At 47.3% G+C, this 23,944-nt stretch overlaps 1 long non-coding RNA gene across 1 annotated transcript in view; it reads left to right on the top strand.

Annotated features, from left to right (window-relative positions):
* The first annotated feature begins 301 nt into the window (after window positions 1–301).
* LOC135919179 (uncharacterized) overlaps window positions 302–23,944 on the top strand; it is a 97,674-nt gene continuing 74,031 nt past the window's right edge. Inside the window, exons 1-3 of the long non-coding RNA XR_011512781.1 lie at window positions 302–358; window positions 7,871–7,981; window positions 10,854–10,939. This is a non-coding gene — a long non-coding RNA (uncharacterized lncRNA). The remainder of the gene's footprint in view (window positions 359–7,870; window positions 7,982–10,853; window positions 10,940–23,944) is intronic.

The raw sequence follows: 23,944 nt of genomic DNA, 5'->3' as shown, positions 1-23,944 counted from the left end.
TCATTGCTTTTAAGTTGCTGTAGCTTATTAGTGGTCCGCCTTACGGGAATGGAGCGACTCTGAGTAACCATTACGAAAATGTCAAAATATTCCCGTGGAACACCATTAGACTTCCATCGAAGCCTGCTGATTTTTCTCAAGGTAGTTGCTCATTACAGTTTACTCGTGCTGTGCATACAGGTCACTGGAACACGTGATGACTCATCTTTTTTTATTACGTAATACGTAAATAATTTGCAGGGGACCAGAGAGCTGGATTATCGCATGTGAACAACGCCGCATCTGGGCTTCCTACAAACAAGGCGAATTGCGGCATATACTAAGGACATATTTCATCCCGTGCTTACGGGGTGACAAGGTTCGTTCAGAATCCCAAAATGTTCCGATTTATTTTGCACTGTCCTATCGCTTCAAATTAAAATACCGTCCACATTGGATACAAGAAGGTCTTTTGAAAAGTTGATTCACCGCCTGCGGCTGCGGCTAGGTACCGCGCACAGTAAGCATTTTCTGCATACCATTTCAAAAGATGATAGTTCATGATGCACTTGTGGCCATGTGGATGCAGATTACATGACACACAAAGACAACGTGTAAAACGTGATTTAGTGACATTGCACCGCTGACCCTTCCGCCTCGTAATGACCCTAGCTCCCTGGCCAACATATTCAGTGTGAAGGTGAGTGTTAATGACACTTCAGGGATTTGTGGAAGCGAGTTATATTCACGTAAAATATTTAGTGTTCTTAGCTCAATGAATATGCTTATCAGCCTGTCGTTGTTCCATTCTTTGCCTATAGATTCATGTGCCTTCTGTGAAGTTATTCCGTGTTTTATTATGTTCCCCAACTTTAATTATGTGAATAGACTTTGTGTTCCTGCGTTCTTTTTATGGCTATCTTTCTACAGCGAAGCTGTATATGGCTAGCCGATTCGTCCGTTCGTTCATCCGTCTGTCGGTGGCCTGTACGCCGAAAACTCCTCCGGCGCAACCCCATGCACATGCGCGAAAAGAAGAGAGAGAGAAAGAAAGAAAGGCGCGGGATTAGCCAGCACCACCTAGATAGCACAAGGTCTGTTTACTCCGATCCATGACGTCACGCTACCTGACCCGAAATTTCCATTGACAAGGCTGGCATGATGAAAGCGAGGACGTCAAAACTGTTGCTCTCTACTCGAGGGCATCCCCATTAGATTCCATGGCAGTCTAGCCAGGTAACATGATGTCATGGATCGGAATGAAAAGGCCTTGTGCTATCTAGGGCGTGTTGGATTAGCTGCGTTAGTAGTGACGTCGTTGCTCTCCGTCTGAGCCGAGCGCGCACGCAGCAGATTCTCTCCGGCTCCAAAATGAGTGGGTCACGCGTGATACGTACTCCTTAGGAGCAGGCAGCTTTTGATCAGCAACGCCACGAGCAGAAGCGCGAACGAGCTCGCCTAGGCCGTGCCGTTGCTGCAGCCGGGCACAAGAACAGGCTCGTGCACCCGAGCGCAAGCAGCAATTGCGTACCGAGGATCTGGCAACCTACCAAGGCGACGTTTAATGAACCGACGGGATTAACCCGTCGCGTGTTTGAGCTTCGCTGGTTAAGCATCAGCACGGAGTGCTTGGGTGATGATTTTTCATCTAGTTCACGTTACATCACTTTATGAATGAGTGTCACTTATTTGCACAAGTAGATTGTCTGTTGGAATGTGATTTTATGTGGTTTTCCCCCCACATCTGTAGCCTTCATTATTTGTTGCAGCCGGCGCCACTTAAAAGCGCCAACATCTCTTAAGCGTCATAAGTGTAATAAAAAGTCATGAGCCATTCCACTCTGTGAAGGTGGATGTCCAGCGAATATGTTGAGCACACGACAGAGAGGTGACAGAATTTTGAACAAAGTTACGAATTTATTTATTGTCCTGGTCGATGGTCATAGTGGCGATAGGTCTGCACGCACATTCTCGTATCACATCTGAGATGACATGACAAGAACGTCTTTTGAGTCCTCAGGGACTGAGATCTTGGGGAGCCAAAATCGAAGACTCCCGAAGATCAAGTCGGTGGCTCCGTCCATGATCGGACTGGGAGACGAAGTCCTGCCGCAATGTCATGGGCCCTCTGGACAGCCTAGAGTTGAATGTGGAGATTGCTGCTCTTGAGCGATTCCTGGCATTGTTCTTTCGTTCTCTTCCGTCCGCCACGTAAGACAATGAATGGCTCATACCCCCTTAATCAATGGTTCATACCATCGTAAATAGAAAGTTCATCGCATCCTCCCCATTAAGACGACAGAAGAGAAATGAAATTCTACGTTGGAATGATGAGCGGCAATGGAGGCATCTGTGGAAGAAGACGATGATGCTAAAGCCATTGATGATGATGATAGCTGCTGCTGCTGATGATGATGACGGTGGTAGTTACCTCTTGCCAATGAATGGCTCATACCCCCTTAAGTACTTATAGGCAACGGAGCCTGCTGTGAGAGGAGACGCCGACGACGAACGCATGAGCAGTGGCACGAGCGCGTTCGCGCGCTTGGGCCGAGGGGTGCGAGGGGTGCGTTGGTTGTTCGTGGGCGACGGACGAAAGAAATGCCCAAGACATATACAGCTTAGCTGTTAATTAAACATAGTCCCAGTAGCGGCAATGACAGCCACGCGAATGCAGATGTCTTATCACCATCTGTTTCACATAATTTACCAATGTGGCTGTATTGTTTGCCGGGCTGGTGGTGTCACATGCCGAGAAACGAAGGTGTCTCAAACTAGCTGCGCCTATGTTAGAAGGCGTTGGCTCAAGCCCTCTGGACAAGTGTGTTTGGGACGGTACATCGCTGTCTCATACGTTAAGTAGCTCACTCAACTCAACGATGGGAGCAGAGAGCAGGCTCCAGTGAAACATCCCTTTCATTAGAAAGTGTTAAATGATGCAAATGTTGGGTCCATGTAAAGCAATGTAATTATTTAGCTATTGTCGTGACCCCTCATGTTGATGATAACTGATTATCGTCATAAGGCGATTCTAAGCGAAAAAAAGTATTGATGAAGTGTAATCGTCGTGTCTCGACTTCGTGTTTCCCTCAAATAGCGACTATAGAAAACTATCTATCTATAGACTATCGACTATCTATAGAAAGACAAATAAGAGAAAGAAAGAACTTTTGTGAATAACAATTGAGAGAGAGAGAAAAGAAGGAAAGATGCAGGCTTTATCTGGCAAGCCCCCTTTGATGTTTCAGTTTTCCACTCACGAGTACGAAGATAACGCCTGCACTGTATTGGATGCCGGCTTCTCCTTTGTTGCTGTGAATGCACCTTGCGCTGCTTGCGAACAAAGGCTTGACTGAAGTGCGTGATTAATTGCTGTCGCGTCCGCTGCCGGAAGGCTTTTGCTAACACTCCAAGCGGTGACATGGAAACTGCCGTCTCATTCCCCCCTTTTTTTTTCAGCACTTTGTGGCCCGTGTCTCTCTCTATATTTATTAATTCGTTGTAAATTTGACAGCGACTCCTTTCGCCGCGTGCGTCACGAGCTTTCTCGTTTGTTAGTAATGGGATTCTAATATCCCGTGTTTCACGCGACGTGTGACAAGAGAGCGATTTTTCGTCGGGGGTATCGCGTGAATGCTCCCAGCAACTGGTGTCACGGTAAACAATTGCCACGTTGATGAATGCTTCTAACGCGTCATGGAGACGTGTCTTCGTCGCCAAGTGAGCCGAACAAGAAGCGTTGAGCGTGATATCGACTGGCGGCAGTCCGCGTCCTTGACAGTCGTAAAGCTCGCGCTGCGCATTTAAGCCACGAAAACTCGCGCTTCCATTTGCCGTCACTTCCGGCATGCGTGCACTAATTGCTGCGTTGCTCGCTCTCGACGCTTAGCAGCGCAACGCCAGTACGACACCGCGGCAGGTAGCACAGCAAACTGCGCAACAATCGGTGCATAATTGTGCTTTCGTCAGTGTATATACAGGATTCCTAAGTAAAGTTTGAGCGCGCTGTTGCACGTTTACTGTCGAAGCCCATCAGAGAACAAGGCATGTCTACTTAGCAGGAGCCCTAAGACCAGTTGTGGGACAGTCGTTCTCAATCTCATCGACAAAAGCTTCCCTTTTCTATATAAAGATATGCCCTGGAAAAGCTTAAGCGATGCTCTGTACAAGATTCATTCGTCGAACGCTGTCCCATCTCGCCGCAGGTTCTGGGACGGCCGGGTAACTGGGTTTCATTAACGTGTACCCCATATGGTGCACGAGCGTGGCTGATGATGTGCCGGGTGCCGGGCGATCGAGAGGTCCGGGGTAACGCCCAAGAGATTTATTTACAAATTTTCGTCATGAGAGTTTACATTTGCTACCACGAGTTCGAGTACTATAGTAGGAGCATGACTAGGAGCACACGTATGAGTCTGAGCACTGGCACTACTATAGGAGCACTAGTACTAGTATCACAACACTCCAGATCCATTTCCTATGCACTTTCTTTCCCCGAAATCTCCTTGGGGAAATTCACTGTTCCTCTCGACCAACCACAATCGTTGAACCGTTCTCAAAATCCCGCCCGCGACGTCGCACCCCGTCTCCAATGTTGCACGTTCGCCCCCGCATACCAGGCAACGACGCGGCAAGCTGGGAATTTGATGTCGAAGTCGTTCCCACGGAAGTTCTCGACGTTGGCCCCTTTGATCAATTAGAGGGCCATATGTGACGGTCCGCTTGTCTGGGTCACGTTTCTGTAGAGTGGTATTTCACAATGGTTGTTGCTTCCACGAAGGACGGCGGCTGCGCTCGTCTCACCGGTCAGTTTTGGTTGCGCTGATTTAGTAGCCAGCTCCCTGGTCCTAAGGAAACGACGATACCACAGAACACCTATATAACGTTGAGCGAAACTTTACAGGTTGTCCCACGTAACTTTAGCCAAAGTTTTAAAAATGCAAGGTACTCTGGACGCTAGTTCAACTGAATGCATAATGTTCGCACTGGCCTATAGTTACTCAGGCTATTTTTTTTATTTTCCCCTTTAATAACGGATTAGGTATGTTTAATTAATCAACTTTTTAAGTATTGGCTGCAGACCCCAAGTGTGATACGCAAAGTTGCAGAGCACCTTGAGAAGCCTCTCACTAAATTGTTTACAACACGATTTATTTCAGGTGGTCACAACACGATATATTTCAGGTGGTCCTTTTTTCCGCATTCCACCCGCCGTGGTTGCTCAGTGGCTATGGTGTTGGGCTGCTGAGCACGAGGTCGCGGGATGGAATCCCGGCCATGGCGGCCGCATTTCAATGGAGGCGAAAACACCCGTGTACTTAGATTTAGGTGCGCGTTAAAGATCCCCAGGTGGTCGAAATTTCCGCAGTCCTCCCCTACGGCGTGCCTCATAATCAGAAAGTAGTTTCGGCACGTAAGACCACATTTTTTTCCCGCGTTTCAAAGAAGGCCCATGAAATATGAAAAAAAAAATACCACGTGACGGGGCGCTTGCGCACTGTTACTGTGCTGCTCTCAAGTGTGCGATGGATGAACGAGGTCTGAGACGCTTTATCGCTTCGGCAACGCTCGGCCAGCAGCATGCATTTGCACCGTCATGCGATAAGAGCCACATGCCCAGATACCTACACCAGGCATAACGCCCTGTCACGGGCCAGTCTTGCTGCAGCCGACCTTGTTTGAAATTTTGGCCGGGCCATGTGACTTTTTAACGTCAAGTTGAAGCAGTAAGAACAGCAGATTCTGATATCGTTATGTCTGGCATTTGGGATTGGGTGTTTGTTAGTGGGAGATATGAAGGCTGCGTACGCGTAAAAACAGACTGGAAGTAATTGGTAAAAGCAGTTGCAGTAGTACGTGCATCTTCAACGAAACTACATGAAATTTACGTTTTAGTCACAGGCTGTATAGTTTCGATAAATATTTTCAGATTTACGCGGTTGATTTGTAATAAAGTCTCTTAATGTGTTTAAAAAGCAGTTCTCTCTAGTAGTCTTTATTTACCATCGTAAAGCAACACTGAAGGAGAGTATTAAGTCAAGCTAGATCTACAGAGTATGCGGTCAAAAGTCTATCATCGATTTCTGTACGCCACTATATCAATTTTTCTGCAAAAAAATTGCTGTAGAAGGTCCCACTGCTGCTTCTCAATTTGAACCGCACGCGCCAAAGCAGATGACTTGGCGTCATCTTCACGTGACTGCCCTCTGGGCCTTTTGTGCCTTTTGTAGACTCGTTATTTAGCTAGATATGCGAAGCGTGCTGCTTGGCGGGTGTAGGTGTTCTGCTTGCGTGAGTCAGCAGCTGCGGTTTTGCTTGGGTTTAGCGGCGGAATCTTATAACGGTTCGGAAAACGAACCGTGCACTTCGCCGCTCACGTCACTAGATGTGCCACTCTCAAGCCGGTGGTAGAAGAAGGGGAGGACGTGACCAATAGATGAGAGGGTGCCACCTCTGAAGTGTGTACGTCACTATATGACAAGTTAATCGAGAAACTGCATGTTTTTGCTTGCTAAATAAATAAAAATTATAATGTAAACATTATACGGCAAGTCCTAAAGGATAAACGTGCGGTTCCGGGTGTTTACGCAAGGCAGAAGTAATTTATTATTGTCATTCTTTTTCATTCTCAGCCGAGAGGCGGTATCGTAAGCGTAAATGAGTTGGCAGAGCGCAGCGCTATGTCGTCTGCTACCAGGAGGTTGTACGACGCAAGCAACAGGAAAGTACTGCCAGCACATAAGCAGCGAGTGAGACAAAACCGTCAACTGGTTCTTAGAGCCACCTTGACTAGCCGACTACATCAATTTTCCTTCTTTTTTCGCCCTTCGCCATCGGCTCGGACATGACTCGCTCGCCGCCGCGCTGCCGCTATCCCTGCGATCTTCTCCACGGCGCGTCGCGTGATAGACGCAATGGAACTTGAAATCGAACATTACGATATACGCGCCCTGCATTGCCTGCGTGAAAAAAAAATAAATAAAAAGCGTGGTGCTGACAGTGCGCGCTCTGCCGTGAAATTGAGGAACAAAGTGCGACATTGCCGGGGGAACTATACGAAGCAGTGTGTAGAATGAAGGCACCCTCTCCGAGTCGTGGATATCGTGGCTTGTCGCGGATAGTTGTGGACATTCTGGCTTTTCTGATATAGCGGCACAGAAGAAGTATTTTAATGATTATAAAATGTAGAGAGGTCGGCCGGATAACAAACTACTGCGTAACAATATGACTTCACCAGCGTTTCTTTTATTGAAATGAATATGAAAGAAAAAAAAGATGGTCAATTCTAATGCCGACGGCAACTTATTTTCACGCAATAGCAATAATAGTACGAATATGGTAAAATAAGAAGTATCACAGGTTCGGAAAATCTAAAGCGGAGTTAGATTACAGAGTACGTGAAGTCTATGTATGGTCCTAGGAAGAATGGAAGAGAAAAATACGAAAAGTGGAGCAGTTTGCGCAACGCACTATGCGGAGTCCCTACACATACACGTATAATGAGCTCCGAGCAGTACACAAGGCTGCGATGCGGTACATGATGAACCGGCATACATAAACGGAACCAAGACACAACAATTAGAACTGGGCTTCATCCCACAGGGTGCACAAAGGTGAGCATAATACATGTATTAGACCACAAGCACACATAAAACAACTGAAGTGCATATTCATACAAATTAATGGAAGTGTGTTGTGTTTAAAATAACTGTTCGCATTGTGGCACCTAGTGCACCTTTAATACTCCTGTATCTTCAAATAAATGTTCGAGTGCTTTCAAGGCCTTTTGCTGTGGTGTTTTTGATAGCCAAGCGCACAGCAGTTTTACTAGTGTGAAAGGTCGGTGGAGATCAATTGCCTATAGCTCATTGTTGAATTGTCTATTGCGCAGCGTGTTTTGGACAATCAAGGAGCAGATGGCGAACATCCTCATCTTTGTCACGGCTTGATCCTGTGGCAACGGCTTCACCAATACTCGACTTCAATTTCGCAGTTTCTACAAGTGAGTAACGTCAAATGCTGTGAGTGATTTGTTTAAGTTAGAGTCACGGGAGACATTTCACTTTCTTGTGCAATGACCGCCTCTTCCTCCAATGTGCAATGTTGATTTTTGTTATATTTCATGGGCAACTTCAAATAGAAATGTTCATTTCCTCCCTAGTTCCCTTCCACACCTCCGCGAAAAAAATGTGTGTGAGAGAGAGAGAGAAAGAAAGAAAGTGAACACAATGGTGGCACTGATCGCGGCGAAATCGAAACACTGCGCACTGAAGTATTTACACGCACACATGCAATCGTTCGCTACGAATCCGAGGAACCGCTGTACTGAGTCGTAATTGGCTTCGGACATTAAGACAGCATACAGCACTAATGTAGTTCGCACGGTATTCTCTCGACGATATCGCTTCTTTGAAGCAAGAAACCATCTTGGCATGTTCCGTTGCCACGCCCGTGCATTCTTTGTTTTGCTGTATTTTGTGAATAGACCACGTCTGTAAATTGCCCTCTGCATGCTTTCAGTTTAAAAAAATCATTATTTTGGTAGCGAAGAACTTACCTTCTTTTGAAGGAGCTAAATGAACAGTCGGGGAGCGCGACTACGCCGGCAGCGCGTGTTGGCTCTGGTACCGCGTCAGTGGGTAGCTCCCTAAAGATGGCGCCACTGTTAGCCCTCCCCCCGCCATCATCCAGGCGTAGTGGAAGACGCACAAGAGAGAAGCGTCGTGGACGAAAAGGTGAAAGGAACACGTAGTAGGAAAAGGAAAAAGTCTGTTGAGCAACACGGGATCCATTACAGATGCCTATTGCGCAGTAAATTGGCGTAACTTGATCCTCAGCTATTTGATGTCTTCAGAGCACGGTGGCATTCGCTTCTCTTCTTTGCAGAGGAGGCGGGGGCGGTCTCTTAAAACCAGAGGGTGAGTAGTTGGGCAGAGAGTATGGTTGGCCTTTAGAATGCAGTTATCGTCGTTGCCTGACTTAAATGAGACGTATCGCAGAAAAGAGATTTACAAGGGTGCGCCTCGGAATCACTGAATTTATAGCAGAAAGAAGATCGTATTTTTTTTTTATTTTCTGAAATACTTATTTTTCCTGTTCGCAATGCCATAGATCGTTACCATCCTGTTAAAACGCTTCGTGTCTCCGGCTTTCACAACTGGCGACATGGCAAAACTTTTAACCCAAGAAGATTGGCTTATCGTTGGCCCTAACTCGAGACGCACTTTGGCGAAAGCGTGCGAAGGAAATCTGACTCGTTGCAAACATGTTAGCTACATGATTCAAGGATGGCGTCTAGAAGGTCTTCGAGTCGCAAAAGAAACGTCTAGCGTACGCGAAGCATTCACCGGGAGCAGATTGATGCTAACAAGCGACCTCCGGCGGCAGACTCCGAAGCTCGTTATACTAGATGCACGCTGCTTGTCTGCCAGTGAGTAAACTCTGATACGTCGTGTTCACAGTCGTGGAGGAAAGTGGGAAAACTAGCTACGCAAGGCAGGCTAACCAAAGGAAAGTCGACTTCAGACCGTTGCGGTTGGTTACCCTAACGCAAGGATAAGGTATAATGAGGTGCAACGAACTCGTAACCAGGGGAAGGAGAAATAAAAAAAAATTAAGAACACGAACGTACGACAACGTTTGGAGCACTGTCATGCAAGCCGGATGACGTCAAAAAGTGAATCGGTGCCTCAGAAGTTTGCCGCGCTGACGTTCGTTAATTTTGCAGTGTATGCAGTGCTTGTACGTGGATGTAGAAGGCGTTGTTGTCATGTTCATGATGCGTGGCCCAGTGTGCTTGCGTTTGTGCAGTCTACGATGATAAACCCGAAATTTCACGCATTGTTACGTCTGGAGCCGTTCTCGCAACTTCGAATGACGAAGATAAAAAAGTAAGAAATTCGCACGATAAGCGCAAGCTGGGCCAGAGCGGTCATAATGGTGGAGGCATGGTTAAAAGTTGGTTAATGCTTTGAATTGAATTGTTTATTTATGTGCCCCAAAGCAGCATACAATATGCATTTAAATTTGGCACAGAATGAAAAGAAAGCCGACACAAAAAGATATGTCGAAATACAGAAACGAAGTAAGTATGAGATTTACAAAATACATATAATTTCGAAGAATAATTTAATCCTAGTTTTAAATACAGCGGTGTCATTTATGAAAACTTCAACATTTTCGTTTTTACTCAGTGTTAACTAAATTCTAAATTTGAATTACAGGACTTAGATTTCGAATTTCATTAACTTCAAACGCATGATTCCGCCGATATCACCTGTCCCGGAAAGAAAAAAAAACAGGGTAAAGAAAAAGACAAATGCTATATGTCTATGAGTAAACTTGCGTAAAAGTACCAAGTTCCGAATTTTACATTGCTAAATCAATGTTTTCATGTTATACTTGCCATAAATTCTCACGTAACTGTAGTAATAGGAAAGACTGATATGCCTATCGGAGAGCATACTAACGAATCTGGTTTGCACTCTTTCGATTTTCTGCACAAGACCAACGCCAAGATTATTCTATGCTACCGAGCAATATTCAAGTTTACTAAAACCAAACACTGAAACAATCTAATGAAACAATACGAAAGCAAGAATGTTAAAAGAAGCACTTACGATATGGTTACCATATTTACTGAATTTTCTGTTGCTATCAAAATCAACACCTATTAGTTATATGCAATTTGTTCAAACGTGTGCCATCTATAGTGCATGCAAAATTAACAGGAAAGTTTTTCCTGGTTATATACATAAGAACCGTTTTTTTTGTACATACTTTAGTGCGCCATTAGAACGGCAACGCTTTGCTATTGAATCAACTTCACTTTCGAGTCAGTGGGTGAATCCTGACAGCGGTATCAATGTTTGCAGCCAGTTGTAGATACAACCCCTGTGTTCTTCAGACCATTGGATGGATTCCACCACTTTTGAGCTGATTGGTCGGATCGTACTCCGTGGTAAGCACAGTGATGGCATAGGGCATGCCCTTTTGCTAAGCCTGATAATTTTAATTGGACTTCCCGGCCGCCTTATTCTGATGGGGCCGAACTGGAAAAAAAAAAGAATCCTGCGAGATTCGTGTGTACAACGAAAGCTCCGGGCGATCAATATGAACCCAGAGCCCTCTATTCAATGTAACGTCACATATACGAGATATGTTGCTTTATCACACTTAATCAATCAACTATTCGACAACATGCTCGCTTGTTTGGACGTCGCAGCGATACCGTGGGCAGTTAACAAGTGTTATGACTTTAATGAAGCTGTGTAAATTATAGAGCGATGATTCAATTGCTCTTTTCAGCGCTAATAATTTCTCCACAACTATTAATCAGTTGAAGCTAATTTCCACCGTGTTTTCAATTTTCAGTTTGATTTTATTTAACCACATGATATATGACAAATGTGCATTTGTGGCTGGATATGACGGGAAAGACCTATCTGCCAACCTATGTCTAGACCTGTGTGCAGCTGGTTTCCCGGTTCTAGCCATAATTCGATTAACCCAATTTGCAGTGGCCGCGGGATCGCGACCAAGCGTATAGTTACGTTTTCGTCAACTGAGAGTTCCACCACAGGAAGTTACAGGAAATTGCTTGTGCTGGTAATGAAACATAGGAAGGTAACTATTTCGCAAGCGCTACCTTTTCTATACTGTGTCGATCGTAAAACACTGTTACTTAGCTTTAAAAGTTTAAGACCACGCTGTTAGCTTTCTTCTTTTTTTTTCTTAGACATTCTGCATGTAAATGAATGTAGCCGACGAATGGAATTAGCGTGACGACCACACCCTACCCCTATATGTTATAACTTTGATTGAATAATGACAAGGGCCAAAATGAGAAACGGGAAGGGCCCCTCCTGCCACCTAATCTTAAAACATGATGCACACCTGATTATATTCACCAACAACCAGCTGATCGGTGGACAATGTTTAACTACTAAAAGGCGGCCCCGCAGTGCCTTTCTTCAGTGATATGTCGCGAGTCTTACGAACAACTCACTTCACAGATGCCAGAAATGCCAGGTGCCAAATGCCATATGCCAGATGCCAGAAAGACCGAACACTGTAGTTCTTAAAATCGTATCTTGCACCATGTTTTTTTTTTCTGTTCTCTTTTTTTTTCGTTTAACGGAAGGCTAACGCTAGCGTGGACACCTAGTTGGTTGGTATTTGCCTAGAAAGGAAGGATGTCGTGTTGGAGTAACATTCCTTATTCCAGTATTCGGTGAATTTCACGGAATAAAACGGAGGCGTCGATCGGCACTTCATGAATTGGAAGAATGCTCGATGGCTCTCGGGCTTCTTCGAACGAGGGCTTCTGTCTCACTTAAAAATATCAAGGCTTTGCTCATGACGCACTCGCTCACGCGTAGATGATGATGAACCCGCACTTTCTAAGAATGCGACACGCGTGCTTTTGTTTCACAGCGTGCTCTGCGCAGAAGGTGCAATAAAGTCTTACCATCATAGCAAAAAGTATGGGCAAAGCTATGAGAAAAAAGAAGAATAAGGTGATCGCGCTTACTTTAGACAGCCGCTGTTTTAAGATAAAGCTAAAGTTCTGTTCGGGTCCTACACAGGATGGAACATGCGAATACGTCTTGCACACAAAAGCGTTTCGTATTACTCAACGGCGATGCAGATCTGAACAATAACATTTGTCATATAAAAGTAACCTCCGAAATTGAGTGACTGAAGATATCAGTACTTTGGTTTTACACCCTCGTATGCTTGTTTGCGAATGACGAAAATCATAACTTAATAAAAGTGCAAATGAAAAATAATATAAAGCTATCCATTACGTGACCTAGACCGCACGGGTAGTTTGTTTTGCAAGCGGTTCGACCATGTCAACCAACGCCTCGCAAGCTGGGTGACCGAAATCGTTTGAATGAGCCCGACTATAGACTGCACTTCGGCCTGGCAAGTCGATTCGATTCGAATTTGTCGTGTTCATGTATACGTAGCTCGTGTGCCACGTTTGATAAAGTAGACCACCGTCGCCGATCAGAATAGTTTAGGCTGTTACATGGCGCGATTGGGGCGAAAGAAAGCGCTCGGCCGAGCACATCGCAGAGCGATTTTCGCTGACAGCTTTCCCACGCGTTTGTGGCAGCGCGATTTCCGTCGCAGCGATGCGCAACGTTGCCTCCTGCTCACGAAGTATCCATGCCTGCATAGGTAAATGAAAACAACATGGAAACTAGTCAAATATTAGAATTTTACAATTATTATGCGATAATCGAACAAGTGCACCTTTTTTGAACGTTTAAAAAGGTTAAGACTTTACGAGAGCTTGCAGATGTGGTGAGTGAGACGCTGCACAACACCGCTAGTATGAGCCTGCGGCTTGTGCGGCGTCGGTGGGGTGGTTCCGTTTAGTACACTCTAGTTTCGTTGTTATTATGGAAGGCACAACTTCTTCCCCGGATTAGTATTTGCTTTTGTAGTAGAACAAGCTACCATTCAGCGTGCATGTATAAGCAGCTGGCACAAGTTGCAGCGATGAAGAGGTTGACAACGGTGGCGATCAAATGGGCGCGTGCCTTATGTTGAAGCGGCGTGCCTCTCCCGACCTGGATAGTGTGTAGCTTCTCCTTTAAACGAATTCTGTAAGCTGAAGCAAAAAAAAAAATTATGAAGCTCCTAAGCCGCAGGCGCTGGTGGGTACGCCATATTTAAACGTAATTAAAACTGGCACGCGACATTGCTCCACAGAGCTACCAACGCGTGGTAAAACAGGAAAGCGCCTGTTTTGACGGCGCTTTGTCTCGTCTCACACATTGGCTTTCCCACATGGCGTCGATGGCTGCGACTCAGCGACGGCGCGACTAACTTGTTAGAATCCAGTCGCGCAGAGCCCACGACGTCACTGCGGTCGCTGATCGACGGAATTAAAAAAAATTAAATTATGGGGTTTTACGTGCCGAAACCACTTTCTGATTATGAGGCACGCCGTAGTGGAGGACTCCGGAAATTTCGACCACCTGGGGTTCTTTAACGTGCACCTAAATATAAGCACACGGGTGTTTTCGCATTTCGCCCCCATCGAAATGCGGCCGCCGTGGCCGGGATTCGATCCCGCGATCTCGTGCTCAGCAGCCCAGCACCATAGCCACTGAGCAACCACGGCGGGTCGACGGAATTCGCTGTGTCGCTGACTGAAAGTCGCGACATGTGATACAGCCTTTTGGCGGTGCTCTTGTTTACTGACTGTGACAAAATGAAAAGTTTGGCACCTGAAGAGCATGCTTTCGCAAAATTGTAGCCGCCAAGCAAACCTCCGATGGATAGAAAATATACGAAGAAGGAGGCAAGCTAAATCTTATGCAAGTCTAAAGTATATATTAAAAAAAGACGCCGAATGAACGCATTGACGAATCTCTAAATGAGTTAGCCAAGTAGCAGTAGTATTAGATGACACGAGCCGAGCCTATCTCGTCAGCTGATTGCTGATTAGTGCTGTATGTACAGATAAGTACGACACAGATATGAATATATTTCTGTCACATAGGAACATAGCCAGTGTACAGACACTGTATCTAGTGCAAGTGGGCCCTTGCCCACTTGCACATTCGCAGTGACCCAAAATTAGTCGATTTGTCCAGTATTTGCTGAACTTCCCCCTTGCCCTGCCTTACCTTCCTTTTTTCGTTTTCTCTCTCCTCCTCCCTTTAACTGCGTGGCCAATGCCCTCGCAATGCCCTCGCAGTAAGCGCCATGAAATGAGGGTCAAGACAACGCAAGACAAGGCGCGCAAGTTGTCCACTCGGCAAGGCAGCAGCCATTGCTCTCAAAGCGCGTGGAAGAGGCGAAGATAGCTTCCTTTTAAAAACCGAAGGAAAGTATGTGCTAAGAAATTAGTTACAAATATATGCATATAGTATGCTGCACACAGTCAGCGCACAAGTACTGACGAGCATGGGTATCTTCCAGGTTTGATACTACTGTGTGCCATCTCCTGGCATTGTCCCATTTGCTATCTGCTTCTCCCTTCCTCGTCATGTCTGTGATCATCAAACTATTTTCTTTCTCAGTGCAGAGTATTAAACCAGTCTATCTCTGATTGCCCTTGCCTGTAGGTCTTTACATCCTCTTTGCTTCTTCTCTCTTATTGCTGTTAAATCACCCTTTCCACACCAGACTAGCTTACCGAGGTTAGGTTGACTGCGCGGCATCCATATATCGAATGCCTTGGCTGAATTAAGAAACATAAAAGAGAGAGGTCAGGAAGTATTAAACTCCAGCCAGGACAATGCTCTGCGACGAGGACGAGAAAAAAAGAAATAAAAAAGAAAGATAGAGAAGTCTAGCGCTAGTGAACTGAAAATGAAAAGGAAATCAAATTAACATTCAAGATAGCGACAAAACAGTGGGGAAAGGTTGAGACGATGAGGGAGAAGGCAAACTATGGAATTATGCGGCACCCACCAAACGCTAGCGTATATGGAGTTCTTCCGCAGAGCGCCCGCCAGAGAATTTCAAACTCACGCGCTTGACGGGCTGGGAACGAAATCCGAACTCTGGAAGTTTGGGCATGCTTGAATGAACGCATCTGGCGTTTTTATTCTTCCATGTTCCTCTGTGTCTTCTGGTTCCACCTCTTACTGAAGTCTCAGTACATACCCCCCCCCCTCATTTCTCCCCCCTAAAAGGCGTTCATCTCTCTAAGCAGGTCCTTTATGTTTCTTTATTTTTTTCTCATTTATTTAGCGCTCTACTCGGGCGACTTTCCAAAACCTGCATCTCACGAAGCATAATTGGTTCGAGCGCAGTTTTGCGTGAACGACTCCAGACATGACTTGGAGACCACGCGTCGCTGGCTGCGAAAGAACTTCGCAGGCAACAGCAAAAGTCAAATCACAGCAGCGTATCACCAGAAAAAGAAAAGAAAAAGAAGTCAGCCTGTACTAGATGCGTGATACCCTTACCAAGTGTCTCGTGTTTTTTACCGCGAAGGCCCGTGAAAACAGTAAGCGACCGTGCTCCAGCAGCCCGTCTGTATATCGGACGTTTTACGTAACTTGAGCCAAACTGTGAAAATATGCAATTGCCACGTAGCTGGACAGAACCAAGGCAATGTTGTTTGCCGTCGCTTGTAGGTGCTCAGATTACTTTTGACATTCTGCCTAATTACATTATTAGGTGACTTATTTAATCATATTCTTGAATACTATAACTAGATGAAAATGAGGAAATTGTAGAACAGCATTGAAAACTCCCGATACAGCTTTCTGCTGCTCAATACGTGCTACATAAAAGTGTTTTTCCAAGCATCAAAGGAGCCGGCGACTACACGCCAAATTGTCGCGCCACTGGCCACTCGAGGCACTTTGCGTGCATTCGCGGGCATATTTCATGCTTGGGAAAATCTATCTATCTATCTATCTATCTATCTATCTATCTATCTATCTATCTATCTATCTATCTATCTATCTATCTATCTATCTATCTATCTATCTATCTATCTATCTATCTATCTATCTGTCTGTCTGTCTGTCTGTCTGTCTGTCTGTCTGTCTGTCTGTCTGTCTGTCTGTCTGTCTGTCTGTCTGTCTGTCTGTCTGTCTGTCTGTCTGTCTGTCTGTCTGTCTGTCTGTCTGTCTGTCTGTCTGTCTGTCTGTCTGTCTGTCTGTCTGTCTGTCTGTCTGTCTGTCTGTCTGTCTGTCTGTCTGTCTGTCTGTCTGTCTGTCTGTCTGTCTGTCTGTCTGTCTGTCTGTCTGTCTGTCTGTCTGTCTGTCTGTCTGTCTGTCTGTCTGTCTGTCTGTCTGTCTGTCTGTCTGTCTGTCTGTCTGTCTGTCTGTCTGTCTGTCTGTCTGTCTGTCTGTCTGTCTGTCTGTCTGTCTGTCTGTCTGTCTGTCTGTCTGTCTGTCTGTCTGTCTGTCTGTCTGTCTGTCTGTCTGTCTGTCTGTCTGTCTGTCTGTCTGTCTGTCTGTCTGTCTGTCTGTCTGTCTGTCTGTCTGTCTGTCTGTCTGTCTGTCTGTCTGTCTGTCTGTCTGTCTGTCTGTCTGTCTGTCTGTCTGTCTGTCTGTCTGTCTGTCTGTCTGTCTGTCTGTCTGTCTGTCTGTCTGTCTGTCTGTCTGTCTGTCTGTCTGTCTGTCTGTCTGTCTGTCTGTCTGTCTGTCTGTCTGTCTGTCTGTCTGTCTGTCTGTCTGTCTGTCTGTCTGTCTGTCTGTCTGTCTGTCTGTCTGTCTGTCTGTCTGTCTGTCTGTCTGTCTGTCTGTCTGTCTGTCTGTCTGTCTGTCTGTCTGTCTGTCTGTCTGTCTGTCTGTCTGTCTGTCTGTCTGTCTGTCTGTCTGTCTGTCTGTCTGTCTGTCTGTCTGTCTGTCTGTCTGTCTGTCTGTCTGTCTGTCTGTCTGTCTGTCTGTCTGTCTGTCTATCTATCTATCTATCTATCTATCTATCTATCTATCTATCTATCTATCTATCTATCTAATCTTCAGGAAAGGTAATGTACGGAAATGTAAAGAAAGGTTACTGTACTCTGACGAAGGCTGGTTCCATCAGCCAAATACATTAAGTAAACACGTCTTACTACGAAAAGGCTTGTCGTTTCTTTACTGCGTGTGTTACGTCGTGCCCTGCGTGCTGAACTTTGAAGAAACCCCGCTATGTATGTCTGTCCTCGCAGGTAGACGTCACAGTCATGTTCGGAAATCCGGTGAAGTTCGGAATAAGGCGGCGACTATTTGCTTCTTCAAAGCGTCGACATTCATTGATGACGTCTTGCAATGTGGATGAGTTCTTAAAAACCAGTAGTGTAAACGCGTCATCCGCGATACCATTGGGGATATGCGCAACCTTTTCCGTTTCCGGCATCATGTCATCGGCTTTGCGACAAAGCGCGAGTATGTCCTGGATGCATGTCACATAGGACTCGATGCAAATCTGTGCTCGGTATGCAAGTACTTTCTGCCCAGCACGACGGTGTCTGATGGGCTTGCCGAACAGATCGATGAGCTTTTTCTTACATACCTCCCAGCTCGTAAGTTCCTGTTCGTGATTCAGAAACCACACTTGTGCCATGCCCGCCCGGTAAAATATGATGTTCAGCATCATATCGCATCAGACTCGGGTCCCAGCTGTTGCTATTGCTCACCCGTTTGTACAGTCGAAGTCAATCTGAGACGTCGGTGTTGTCAGAGCCGGAATAGATACCGGGGTCATGCGGTTGTGTGAAGACGATGGAGCGGTTGGCAGCGGATGGTTGAGGCATAGTTAGTGACATGATCAAAGCACTCTCGTCCCCGCCGCGTCGCTGGCATTGTAGAGGACGCCAAGGAGCGTCCGCTCCGTAAATCCGTCTTAAAACTTGAAAAGTCCTCCCATCTTCGTTCGCTATTGCAGCGCCTCGTAGCAAGATACATATATATATATATATATCTCGTTAATGGTCGTTAATGGCCAATATAAATATATATTTCAGTGCCGCGAACTGTTACGACATCCAACCGGTGCCGCCACTGTTACGGACTTTGCACCGCTGCACCACTATTACGACTTTGTGGTCCCGTAGCGCTCGTCACCCGTTTCGTGACAGAGCGTTGGTAGCGAAGACTCCGAGCCAGGCGTCGATGAGAATAACGAAAGGGATTTTATACATTATATACAGGTCATTGTACAGGACAAGATCGGATCGGCACTGGGGCCGAGAGCTCACACAAACGCGACTGTTCCCGCCCGGCGACGTCCGGCGAAAACGCGTGACACATCTCACCCCAGTCGGGAGCGACACTGTCTCCCGGTGGGTCGGCGGATCCTGTTTTTCAGGCAGCGCGTCGCTGCTTTTATAATCCCCGAGGAACCATTGTCACTCAAACGGCCCAATACAAAGTCAGCACACGACGGTCGTCCGAGGGGTCCAACCAGCGACCGCGCTGGCCACCCGGTTCAAAGTTCGCGCGCGCGGAGACCTCCATGCAAAAGGAGGTGCGGCGCCGGGCTGTCTGGCACACGCTGACACGTCTAAACACGTCGCCTGCCGATGCTTCTCCCGCAGGACACCGCTGCCTGACGGCTCAGCACCTTGACTTGTGAAGGGAGAATTAGGGCGCTCGCAGGATAGATTCTGCATCTTGCAGATTCGGAATCCGGGCTTGTGGTAATGGCACAAAAGCATCCCCGCCCTCAGATAAGGCGCCGGGAAGACGAGCTGCCTCCACGTGGCTCGGATGCCGGGCGCGCACGTTCGTCAGGCTCCTCCAAGTTCACGTCCAGTGTCGGGACGCCAGGTAACTTCACGTGCCCAGGTCCGACTCGCCAGGACAGGAGCTCTGCTCACCGCGTCGTCGCCAAGGCACCTTGACCAGCTCCGCTCGGGTCGTTCCTAAGACCTTGCTTCTCGCCACTGGTCCCGCTTGGTCGTTCTGCAGCTTGCAAAACCGACCGGCAAAAGGCAACACCCAACACGAACAAGTGCCCTCTGTCTCCCGTCAAACACCAGACAAAGCCATAATTCAAATCATTCTAACTAAATTGCTATCCCTCTTTTTGCTCCCGCTGCAACAAGAGGCAGGTGTACGATCTGGTACACAAGGATCAAACGACCAGTTTTTAAATTAACAACACACAAAATAGAAACAATTTTCAATCAGCAATAATAATTACAAATGGAATGGTCCCCTTCAAATCACTTGGACCGAAAACATATTACTGAGGAAGCAAATGAGGTCATTCATTTTTCCCGGCGATATTTTCGCGGAATCCGAAGCTGCTTATATGTGCGACCCTGCTTATCCGTGTAGCGGCGGTACAATAAGCCAGATTCCTTGCCAAATGAAACCCTTTTTTTTTTTCACTCCCCGTTTGACGCTCTTCCTCAGATCGGCTAGTGAACAATCTTCCTGTTGCTCGCGAATCCGAGTTTCCCTTTCAACTGCGGCCTGCTCCTGCCAGCTGGCGGAAACCGGAGCGAGTGTGGAGCCCACGTCGCCTAATTGCGGCGTCGCGTCTATATCGCGGCTAGCACTGCACGCGTCACTCCCACTCACCTCCAGGACCCGCTCGTCTAGGCCAGCCTCCGAGCTCTGCCTCTCCCGTGACTGCTCGCAACTCAAGTTACCTTGATCGGTCCGTGTGCCGCACCGCCTTTCGCTCACCGACGCAAAGTCAAGTTCTCTCGACAGCGGGCGCGCTTTGGATCGCGTGAGCGCCATGTACGCCACGTCGGCAAAGAATGATTTGCCCTGATCCTTCAGCAGCTGCTCCGAGTTATTTGAGAAGAGGTAGGAAAATTGCTCCGGGAGGGTGGCTGACACAGCGGCTTCGGTGTTAAGTTTCCCAAACTCTCCTTCAATGATAACCGTTGCGATCGGTAAACAGACACTCTCCTTCTCGGCCACTTGCCGTATCCTAACGCACTCTCCCGTAAAGTCACTCGAGGAGACGAAAGACGGGTGAACAACGTCCATAGTTGCTGCAGAGTCCCGCAGTGCTCGGCACTTCTTGCCGTTTACCTTAATTTCCTGCACATAGGGCTCCAATAGACGTATGTTTTTGTGAGTTTCCTGTATCGTTGCAAAAGCAATTCTCTCTGGGCAGCTCGCAGCGATGTGCCCTTGCTTTTTGCAATTGTAGCAGGTTAACGGTTTCCGTTTTTCAAAAGAACGCGTCATTTCGTTTCGCTGTTTCGGACCATCGTCATCATTCTGAGATGCATTCTGTCCTTCCCTTACAGTTTCTTTGGTAAGGGATTCGTCTTCCCGAAACTCGCGACGCGTGATTTGCTTCCGTTCGTCGGGCTTCCCGGAAAACCCATCTCTTCTATCAGCTTTTTCTACGCGCACTGCCTTGCTGTGCAAGCTGCGGCGGGTGTAATACTCTTCCGCTAACTCTGCTGCCTTGTTTAGCTTAACCTCCTTTAGCCTATCTTGCAGCCAGAGCCGGACATCCTCATCAATGCAACGGTAGAACTGCTCCAACGCGATGCATTCGACAATTTTGTCGCGGTCGTCGTAAACCTCTTCGCCCTTCAGCCATTCCACCAGGTCGGCTTTTAGACGAAACGCGAAGTCAACATTCGACTCCTTGCCCTTTTTTGCATACCGGAACCTCTGCCGGAAAGCTTCGGGCGACAATTTGTACTTCCGCAGTAGCGCTTCCTTCACATCACTGTAGCTCTCAAACGCCTCTTTCGATAAGCAAGTTATTACGTCTGATGCCTCCCCAGGAAGCAAGGCTAACAGATTCTGTGCCCAAAGGGATCGCTCAATGCTATTCCGTTCACACACGTGCTCAAATTTCACGAGGTATTTGGCCATATCCTCTCCGACGACAAAGGGTGGAAGTTGATCGCGTATTCTTGGAACATTGGAAGTGAGACTAGGCGCTGGCGAGCTATTTCGGGTCTCCAACTCTTTCATTTTAAGCTCGTGCTCACGAATCTCTCTCCTTTCCTCCTTTTCCTCCTCGCGACGTTGCTGTTCTCTCCTTTCCTCCCTTTCCCGACGTTCATTGATACCCGCCAAGGCCTCTGCGGCTTCCTCAGCCGTTACGTCCCCAGTCCTCATGACCTCAAGGATCGCATTCTTTCTTTTGGTTGAGCCCAACTCAATGCCCAACTCCTCACAAATTTCGAGAAGTTCCTTCACCTTGTACTTCTCCATCGTTCACACTGTCCTCCTGCTGTTTACCCTTTTTGAATATACCTGCCGTACGCTACTATAACACTACTAGTAAGACATATGCAAGTATATCACACACTGCCCTGTTTACCCCCTCAGCATCCCCTGGTGTTCAAAACACTCTTACTAGGCTTGAAACACACAAGGTTATCACAATGCAACACCAAATCCTTCCCTAAGCTACTATAACCTGTGTCAAAGAAAGTCTGGTGTTTGAGGTAAACTTCAGGCACTCACCGCGCCGAGGTAGCTGATGCCGGTCAATCCCGTCGCTGCCATCCACTGTTACGACATCCAACCGGTGCCGCCACTGTTACGGACTTTGCACCGCTGCACCACTATTACGACTTTGTGGTCCCGTAGCGCTCGCCACCCGTTTCGTGACAGAGCGTTGGTAGCGAAGACTCCGAGCCAGGCGTCGATGAGAATAACGAAAGGGATTTTATACATTATATACAGGTCATTGTACAGGACAAGATCGGATCGGCACTGGGGCCGAGAGCTCACACAAACGCGACTGTTCCCGCACGGCGACGTCCGGCGAAAACGCGTGACACATCTCACCCCAGTCGGGAGCGACACTGTCTCCCGGTGGGTCGGCGGATCCTGTTTTTCAGGCAGGGCGTCGCTGCTTTTATAATCCCCGAGGAACCATTGTCACTCAAACGGCCCAATACAAAGTCAGCACACGACGGTCGTCCGAGGGGTCCAACCAGCGACCGCGCTGGCCACCCGGTTCAAAGTTCGCGCGCGCGGAGACCTCCATGCAAAAGGAGGTGCGGCGCCGGGCTGTCTGGCACACGCTGACACGTCTAAACACGTCGCCTGCCGATGCTTCTCCCGCAGGACACCGCTGCCTGACGGCTCAGCATCTTGACTTGTGAAGGGAGAATTAGGGCGCTCGCAGGATAGATTCTGCATCTTGCAGATTCGGAATGCGGGCTTGTGGTAATGGCACAACAGAACCCATGATTTCAGCAGGCGGGCTCCACTGCCAAGCAAGACGGTCTCTCCACTCACCCTGTCTAGCTTCCGCAAGCGAAATTCCTTCCCTGCGTTCTCCCATACCGGACCTCGGGGAGCGGGCTACGCATACGTCAAAAGCACTGCCTTCATTTTTTTTTTCTGCTCGCTTTTTTTTTTCGGTGCTACGCACTTCGCTAACGGCGTTGCGCGCCAGCTGTTGTCTCGTTCGCGCGGCGCACGATTTTGAGCGCTGTGCACAAGGAAACATGTCTAGCGGTACAATTCAGTGCTACACGAATACTGAGGCACAACAAGCGGATCGCAGAGCATGATCACGTGCTGGAACACGGTAGAAAATGGCGTAGTTTCTGTACCTGCGCACGTGACCACACGACCGTGGGAACAAGCAGACGAAGCGGAAGTACATCTCTCTTGCTTCGGTGCGAAGTAAAACAAAAAACCACGCAGACGTCCCGTTTGTCTGTTTTATTATTTCTCTAAGCTTCAATTCGTCAATTCAAGCAACAGATTGTACAGGTAACAGATGTCTTCAATAATTCTCTATGTCACGTGTCACCACGAGCGGTGCCTAACGACGGACACAGGTACGTAGGCACAGGTACACGAGAACGTCATCCCCCGGCTTGGAGCGCGGCGGCCGCCAGGAGAAGGAAAAACGGCGTTCGATTTGAAATTTCAGATCTTTCCGCGGCGCGTAGCGATGTAATACTTTGCAGACACGGTCGTTATTGCGCAATGCATGCTCTGCGTTTGTCAGCTCAAAATGGCCAGACCTGGTGAGGGGCCCTTTAAGCTTTCAAATCTCGCCTGCTTCAACTATTTCCCGCGTGTTCATTAGAGCCGACCTGCGCAGAATTGAGGTCTGCTCACTCTTCCTTACGCCATTTGCAATCCCGGCAATGTAATACCTAGGTGTCTAGAGGCAGTAGTGACGTTGCTGTTGTGTCCTTTGAATCTATCATTTATACATACGCCAGATTGTCCGATCTATAGGCTCTGCCACAGGACAAAGTTGTTAGTAGACCACCTTTTCTGTGCATGAAACAAATTGCCGCTGGTGCCGGATGGTGCAGCTTCTATTCTGACTGTCGGAAGAGTTGACCTTCTTGCGGAGTTTAAATAACTATTCCGGTGCTGAAAAGACCACTTCCACTGCTGCGCGCTTTCCTATTTTCCTGAGGTTATGAAATAAACCAGTTGCAGTCAGCGCTTTGTGGTGTTGTTACTCTGTCAGTCCCTGTCGATTTATTGTGCGCTGTGTTCAAGTAGACATCTATAAGCAACTAGCCGACCAGTTCGTCCTGTTGGTTCGCCCAGCGATGGATATGAAAATAGGCTACTGATGATGA

This window comes from Dermacentor albipictus, chromosome 3 (genome assembly GCF_038994185.2).
Source record: "Dermacentor albipictus isolate Rhodes 1998 colony chromosome 3, USDA_Dalb.pri_finalv2, whole genome shotgun sequence".
NCBI classification, from domain to species: Eukaryota; Metazoa; Arthropoda; class Arachnida; order Ixodida; family Ixodidae; genus Dermacentor; species Dermacentor albipictus.
The sequence above is the reverse complement of the archived record's forward strand: the minus strand, read 5'-3'. Positions and strand labels throughout refer to the sequence as shown.